The sequence below is a fragment of the Saccostrea echinata genome, unplaced genomic scaffold, assembly GCF_033153115.1.
Source record: "Saccostrea echinata isolate AGI-Se365-2 ecotype Australia unplaced genomic scaffold, CSIRO_AGI_Sech_v1 ptg000054l, whole genome shotgun sequence".
Lineage (NCBI taxonomy): Eukaryota > Metazoa > Mollusca > Bivalvia > Ostreida > Ostreidae > Saccostrea > Saccostrea echinata.
Window position 1 is genome coordinate 32,045,255 of NW_026889803.1, and position 9,229 is coordinate 32,054,483.

The window sequence follows — 9,229 nt, forward strand, 5'->3', positions numbered from 1 at the left end:
AAATATCTACATAACCTCTAAAATATTTTTTGCCAATACGGATAGGTTTGATTGTTCATCACCTAAAATATCAACAGAAATGTATTCTTACATAGAAAATATTTGACATTATATATTGTTAAATGATTAATGAGTAGACACGACAAATTGCTACTATGAAATGCATCGAGGACCCAATAAAATACCACTCTTCGTGGTAGTCTTTACTTTAGGATAAGTGGGTTAAGGCTACTATACAAATTGATTTGAAATTGATCCTATGATGCTATTTTCAGGATGGGAAGGATTGTAGTTGATAGGTTATTTGGAGTTTTGACACGAATAACGAATATCTTTTTTCTTTGTCAAAGTTTTTCAGGCTCAGTCTCTCAGTGAAATTCGACTCGGGGCCAGAATTCACGTATATATATATATATATATATATATATATATATATATATATATATATATATATATATATATATATATATATATATATTACATGTTTGTTATATGTTATAATGATTAACAATTATATAATATATGTATATTTTAAGAAATAATATTGTAAGTAATAATTACATGAATCAATGACAAATAAATTTAAATTGCACGATGCGATATATTTAAGAAATGTTCTTTTTAGATTGATTCTTTACCTGTGTGATATCAGGAATGGTACAGCTTCTTGAAGTTGACCTTTGTAGCTCCTTTTTTTAACAGAATTAAGAAGCTCTATTATTTCTTTTCTAGGTAAACGATATCGAGCTAGTGTGTCAAAATCGGACAAATTATCTAAAGGATTTGTTCGATCTCTAAATTTCCGTGGTAGCGGGGGTTTTCTTCTTTTCTTGCTTGTTTCAGATAAAATAATAAAGGTAGCAGCCATATTGAAACTGTAATCATAGCAATAAAAGACTTACGTCTGCCCAAGACTAGACGTAAACTTACGACGAGTATATGACGTAACGTCAAACGTACGATTTTTTGTGAATAACTAAAATCTTACGAAAAAATCTTACGACAATCTTACGACTACGATTAATCGTAAGATTTTTTGTGAATAGATGTCCAGGTGTTCACTAACTTTGACCTGTTTATATTCCGAATGTTGAATATGCTGTCTGTGGATTTGAATACGGGTACGGAGAGTAGTTCCAGTTTCGTCGATGTAAAGTTGCCCACGTCTTCCACACTTTATACAATATATGACGTTTTTAGAACCACAAGACATATTTACATTAATTTTAAAATTTTTGCTCCCAATTTTAAAGGTGTTCCCTTCTTTAATATATGGAGATGTTCCACAGTGACGGTCGGGGCATTTGCTGACTGAATGCGCGTTATATTGTTGAAAATGCGACTTGCATAATCTTTGGTTGCATCTTACTATTGATGAATGGGCAATTTTGAAGAACTTTTGACATTCTCTCGTCGGTTTTAAGAACTCCTTTGAGATGTTGAACGAATGGAGTCATGTTTCTATTTTTTGGATTGTGGGTCGTAACGAAAGAAGTATTTTCAACTCTGCAGTGTCCGTAGAGGATGGATTAATTAATTGGTTACGGTCTAGTTGTTCTGCTTTTTTAATTCCATGCATATTCTATTAATTTTTAAAGGATATTGCTGATCCAGAAGATACTCCTTCAATTCTCCTAGGCGTTCCTTTCTTCGTGACTCATCGCTTACTATGGTACAAATTCTTCTTGATAAATTGTATGGTATTGAATGTTTGGTGTGTCTGGGTTGGCATGAACCAAAATAGAGGTACTGATGGGTGTCCGTCGTTTTATAATATATAATAGTTGACAGTTTCTCTCAATCTCGTGTTATGAGGACGTCCAAAAATGGTATACTCTCCAGATTCTCCTCCACAGTAAAATTAATGTCAGGATCAAGCTCATTTAGAATGTTGTAGAATATGTTTATATTCATGTTGCTTTCATTCCAAATGATGAAGCAGTCATCAAGATATCTTTTCCATTTTTGTTTAATGTTGTCAGCGGTAGCTGAATGAAACTGATCACTGATTTTCTCCTACAGTATTTCTTCTAAATATCCTAATGTAAGAGTAGCGTAAGTTGGGGCCATTTTTGTGCCAATTGCTGTTCCTTTGAATTGCTCGTAGTGTTTATCACACAATGAAAATGTGTTTTTTAATATTATTTCTGTGGCGTCCAAGATGAAATCTTTTGTGAATCGGTAATTTATTTTTTTCCGGATATAGAATATGGAGAGGCAAGATAACAGAATTGCTCAAAACAGAAAACTTGAACAAAATGCAGGTAAGAGAAAGCAAAGAACAAGTGCCCCTGGTATTACTTCAAAGATCCCAGCAACAACAAGACCTAGTTATGGGGAAGCTACAAGGCATACAGACGAAGGAAATACCTCACTTAGTAACAATTCACGAATCCCTAGGTACTTGAAAAACCAACATGGAACTCAACAAAGAAATACTTCGTACAATAATCCGTTATCAAGAAACAGAATATTCAAAGAACAAAGAAATCTGCATCCGCAAAATAATGTATACAGTTTTAAAGGAACAACGTACATCGGTAAAAGGGCATCCCATTATTTTTAGGCGGAGGCAAACGAAGCCGAGGCGAACGCTACAGGTACACAAACCATTTCAACAGGCGGTTAAAATAGATCCCAAAATTATAAACCTTTCCAGCAGAACTTTGAATCAAGCAGAGATTAACTTAGTAAACTCTCCAAAGGACTGAAATTTACAACAACGCCTTGTAAATCTAATAACCAGGAATTGTCAACAGATATTAAGAACTATACACGGAGACTTAGATTGGCAGAATATTTTTACTGTGAGGATACAGAGGAAAATGAATCTGACGAAAACTCGGATCTCGTTAGAAATAAATCTATTGTTAACCCTAAAAAAGGAAGAAACACAGTTTTAGATACCGTTTGTCACACTTTAGAAAATATTCCTCTTGGTGACAACAATAAGGAAAGAAATAAGAAAAGGAATTTAACTAAAGATAAAAAAAACGCTATAAAATCGTTATCAAATGACCCTTCTATTGTTACATTTATCAAAGAAGCAGACAAGGAAGGAGGTGTGATAATGGATGCTAAATAAATTATTACAAAAAAAAGTCATGGAAATGCTTTCCAACAGAGAATGTTATGAGATTCCGGAAAAACAAGGTAAGAAGATAATCCAGAAAGTGAAACATCTACTAAAAAACACATCTACTTCTTCCCTGACAACCAAAGAAACGGAATTTTTGACAGATTTTGATTTCATAGAAATGTTTTCTATGGCCTTCCTGAAGTCCACAAGTCAAAAACTATAAGAGAAGCAAAAAACCTACAGAATTCCGAATACATCACATGTCTGAAACCGGAGGAACTTGCATTCAGTCCAATAGTGGGAGGACCTACATCGCCAACACAACACCTAAGCCAACTCATCGATATCCTTTTAAAACCTTTATGCGCAGAAGTGAAAAATTATATTAGAGATGACTTAGATTTTTTGAAACACCTACCTCAAAAAATTCTCCCTAGTGAGAAAGTAATTACAATGGATATAACTAATTTGTATACCAACATCACTAGTACACTATTCGCCCGCGTGGCGCAGTGGTTAGAGCGTCTGCTCTAGAGTCGCGGCGTAAGGAGTTGATCCTTACGTCGCGGGTTCGAATCCCACTGTGGGACGTGGAGACCGGTCCTTCGGATGAGACGGTATAAACCGAGGTCCGCGAAGCGGATTATAAAACAGCGTAAACTGACCCTAACCAGGTTATACTCGAATAATTTGACCAAGAATTAGAGTCATTCCTTATAATTTAATTTTAAAATCATTAAATAACTGGGTGTAAAATTTCGTTGATTTTTATTAGTTCAAATTTGCCGCTCAATGATACAACCGTAGTAACGGAAGTGATTGGAGGCAAGGGGAGGTAAAAACTGATACATAGGCCTAGCAGCCTTGTTGTTTGTTTACATGTGGTAAGATCGAATTATTGTTTGAAGTTAAAGGTTCATTTATTAAATCTGGAATTTTCGATGAATCCCGAGGACTGGAAATGAGAGGATTGTATGGATACAGATGATTCAGCTGGTTGTCAGGGGGGAGTGTCCCCATACCAAACCAGGTTATACAGAAATAATATGTGTTACTTTTTGGATATTAACCAATCAGAGGCTAGAATACAAACAAAATTAAATTATCATAAATTTTGGAGATATATATATATATATATACTAGATGAAATCCCGCGCAAGCGCGGGTAATTAAATTTATACCACTACCAACAGAAAATATATTATAGTTTATACTGACAGCCTACAGGCTTATAGCAGGAAGAAATACTTCGTTCAAAATCCCGCATATGCGTCTGCAACCCCCCACCCCACCCCCTTTTGTAAAAACTTGAAAAAATAACAATTTCATTAATTGATGCTTATTGTGAAATCTGTTATACTATGTTATGGATATTGTACTTCAGATGCTTTTATTAGCTCACCTGAGCTGAAAGCTCAAGTGAGCTTTTCTGATCACATTTTGTCCGGCGTCCGTCTGTCTGTCCGTCTGTCCGTCTGTCTGTCTGTAAACTTTTCACATTTTCGACTTCTTCTCAAGAACCACTGGGCCAATCTCAACCAAACTTGCCACAAAGTATCCTTGGGTAAAGGGGATTCAGGTTTGTTCAAATGAAGGGCCACGCCCTCTTTCAAGGGGAGATAATTAGGAATTACTGAAAAAATAATGGCATCATTTAAAAATCTTCTTCTCAAGAACCATAGGGCCAGGAAAGATGAAACTCATGTGGAAGCATCCTTAGGTAGTGTACATTCAAGTTTGTTCAAATCATGACCCCCGGGGGTAGGGCGGGGCTGCAATGGAGGATCAAAGTTTTACATAGAAATATATAGGAAAAATCTTTAAAAATCTTCTTCTCAAGAACAGCAAAGCCATGATGAGTCATATTTATATGGAAGCATCCTCAGGTAGTGTAGATTCAAATTTGTTCAAATCATGACCCCCGGGGGTAGGGCGGGGCCACAATGGAGGATCAAAGTTTTACATAGAAATATATAGGAAAAATCTTTAAAAATCTTCTTCTCAAGAACAGCAAAGTCATGATTGGTCATATTTATATGGAAGCATCCTCAGGTAGTGTAGATTCAAGTTTGTTCAAATCATGACCCCCGGGGGTAGGGCGGGGCCGCAATGGAGGATCAAAGTTTTACATAGAAATATATAGGAAAAATCTTTAAAAATCTTCTTCTCAAGAACAGCAAAGCCATGATGAGTCATATTTATATGGAAGCATCCTGAGGTAGTGTAGATTCAAGTTTGTTCAAATCATGACCCCCGGGGGTAGGGCGGGGCCACAATGGAGGATCAAAGTTTTACATAGAAATATATAGGAAAAATCTTTAAAAATCTTCTTCTCAAGAACAGCATAGTCATGATGAGTCATATTTATATGGAAGCATCCTGAGGTAGTGTAGATTCAAGTTTGTTCAAACCATTACCCCTGGGGGTAGGGCGGGGCCACAATGGAGGATCAAAGTTTTACATAGAAATATAAAGGAAAATATCCTCTTCTGAAGAACTGCAAACCATGATTAGTCATTTTGATATGGAAGCATCCTCAGGTATTGTAGATTCAATTTTGTTCAAATGATGACCCCCAAGGGGTAGGATGGGGCCCAATGGGGGAAGGAAAGTTTTACATAAGAACATATAGAAAAAATATTTCTTCTCAAGAACAGAAAAGCTATGTTTAGTCATATTGATATGGAAGCATCCTCAGGTAGTGTAAATTCAAGTTTGTTCAAACCATGACCCCCGGGGGTAGGGCGGAGCCACAATGGAGGATCAAAGTTTTACATAGAAATATAAAGGAAAATATCTTCTTCTGAAGAACAGAAAAGCTATCTTTAGTCATATTGATATGGAAGCATCCTCAGGTAGTGTAGATTCAATTTTGTTCAAATGATGACCCCCAGGGGTAGGATGGGGCCCAATGGGGGATGGAAAGTTTTACATAAGAACATATAGAAAAAATATTTCTTCTCAAGAACAGAAAAGCTATGTTTAGTCATATTGATATGGAAGCATCCTCAGGTAGTGTAGATTCAATTTTGTTCAAATGATGACCCCTAGGATATGGAGGAGCCACAATGAGGGATCAAATTTTTACCAAGGAATATATGAGAATTTTTTTAAAAAAATCTTCTCAAGTACAACAAAGCCATTTGTTATATTGACATGGAAGCATCATCAGGTAGTTTAAAATTCATCAAGCCCCCCCCCCCTTCCCGGTCTTTTCAATACTGAACTGATTGTGCTTTTGCCTAGCCAATGTGCTCAGGTGAGCGATGTGACCCATGGGCCTCTTGTTTCATTTCCGTCAAGGATAAAAGCAGTGAATATGCACATTTTACTGATAAATTGATTGGTTTTTTTGTTTTTTTGTTTTTTTTTTGGGGGGGGGGGGGTTGAAAATTCACAGGTGCTTGGGTCTTGGTTTAAAATACGTACGTACCTTATTGATATGTAAAAAATGTACGTTACCTTTTTTACATATCAATAAGGTACATACATATTTATAAACCAAGACGCAAGTACCAGTGTAAAAATTAGCTTTTAACGCCCTATGAATAGGCCGAGTATTTGATACAAAAGACTGTATTCAGAAAAAAACTGAAATGTATTGATTAAAGCATGAAATTTTACAGCTTTAATTGTATATGAGCAATATTTTATTCATTAATTTTCTCTTTTCATGTAAACAATTTTATTACGAAGTAGAAATTGTACTTCGGGTTCGTTGCCACGATGCTCTCAGTAAGGAAAATATACACATTATACCGATAAATTTATTAGGAAAACCTACTACACACATGTAATAGTCTTTCGATATATAAATATATTCACAACTTAAAGTGTTATCAATGATTTACCATTATTTCAATGACCATTCACACAAAAGCTTCTTTTTTTTATGTTCCTGCAGCTATAATCGTCTTGTTTTTATTTTTAACATCGGGCTCGATGCTATATGATGTTCTAGAAGCTTCCGTCAATATTAAGATCGGTGAATGACAAAAATTATTTGCACATTTCCCTTTTTAATAGGTTATCACAACTTATTTCTTTTATGTCATTTAAATCAAGTTTTGATTGAATAATTCAGTGATGACGTTTTATGAAATGAATAAACGATTGATTGTTGTCAGTTTCATTGAAAATCGCCAGAAACTTAGATCCGCCAACCGGAAACGCCACCGTACTCACGTTTTTGCTATTTCATGGCTGTTTATAGAAAATAAAAGTAGACATTTGATTTAATGCACGATACTTACAATGCGAGTGAAATCTAAATATAGTTTACGGACATCATATTGTATCTAGTGTATTCTTAGAGGAGTAAGTAAAAACTCTGATGCATCCGTTTCGGAGTTTATTTGCAAAATTTATTAATTTATAAGTATAGATATATATATATATATATATATATATATTCTTAGTTAAAGCATGAATATATAATATCAACATATAATTTAAGGATATCCGATCTTCAGCCAGGAAGAATAACTCTTAAATTTATCATTTTATTTAAAAAGTCTCAAAATGAAGCTCGAAATTGAGATCTTTTCATGCAACAATTTTCGTTGTATGTATCTTAATATGATTCAAGGTTCTTTGAAGTCTAAGAAATGTGTTTTTTTTTAAAGTTGACATTTGTACGTACCCCATAAAAATGAATTCATTTTTAGACAAATCGAATATCCTTTAGTCTAACATTAGATACCACTGCTTATTAGCATGATATTAAATTAGATGTGATATGTGATGTCTAGCAATGATAGCGCAAGCTTTTTAAATGAAATATTTTAGGAATGACTCTAATTCTTGGCCAAATTATTCGAGTAATTTGACCAAGAATTAGATTCATTCCTTATAATTTAATTTTAAAATCATTAAATAACTATGGGTGTAAAATTTCGTTGCTTTTTATTAGTTCAAATTTGCCGCTCAATAATACAACCATAGTAACGGAAGTGATGGGAAGCGAGGGGAGGTAAAAACCGATACATAGGCCCAGCAGCCTTGTTGTTCGTTTACATGTGGTAAGATCGAATTATTGTTTGAAGTTAAAGGTACATTTATTAAACCTGGAATTTTCCATGAATCCCGAGGACTGGAAATGACAGGATTGTATGGATACAGATGATTCAGCTAGTTGTCAAGGGGGGGGGGGGGGGGGGATGTCCCCATACCAAACCAGGTTATACAAAAATAATTTGTGTTCCTTTTTGGATATTAACCAATCAGAGGCTAGAATACAAACAAAATTAAATTATATGGAGATAACGAACAGTATTCAAGCCATTAAACAATACAAAAAAGGAGCAGAGCAAACGCGGACCTCTGGACTGGGTTGCTAAAAACACTGGTTAATTTTGACCACTGGTTAAGTTAGCCGGTGGTTAAATTCTACTATGCATTTCAAACACTTACAAAGAAAAAATAAACTTTCACCACATTTATATCTGTCTATCTAACACCGATAGTTAGTAGTCACTACTATTTGCACTTCTGTGTAAATTGAGTTCGTCACTGAGGCATTTCGCTCCGTACCCATACACTGTGTAACGAAAATGCATTAATGCATCATCCAAAGTTTATTACATAAATACCACACCTTTTAATAAGTATCAATATTTAGAGAAAATAAAGGACTATATATAGATATCTATAAATATCAAATGTGCAAATCATTTTCTCTATAAATATTTTTATTTATTTATAATCATAGAAGGACCTAGTCAAAATGAATGTAAAATCAAAGGAAATAGGGGATACACTCTTTATCTCATGCATCAGGCAAGAAGCATCACTTAACAAAATGGGGCCAATAAAAAATCATTGTCAAGCGAATGATAATTAATATTGTAAAAAATGATCAAATAAAAAAGGAAGACATTTGAAAAGAAGGGGGGGGGGTGTCGATTCCCAATTTATTTTAATGTATTTTAATAATTTATGTTTGGTTACCAAACTAAAATATCAATTTATTTTTATCCTTATTAAGCCTATATACAAATGACCAACAATTTTATTCATTTATACATACATATATTTAATATCATCATTTTTTTTAATCAGGAGGTAGGGGATGGCCACTTGATGAAATCCTTTGCAAAGCCAACAATTTTAGCCTTGAAAGAACCCATTCAAAACATTCTTGCTGAAGCT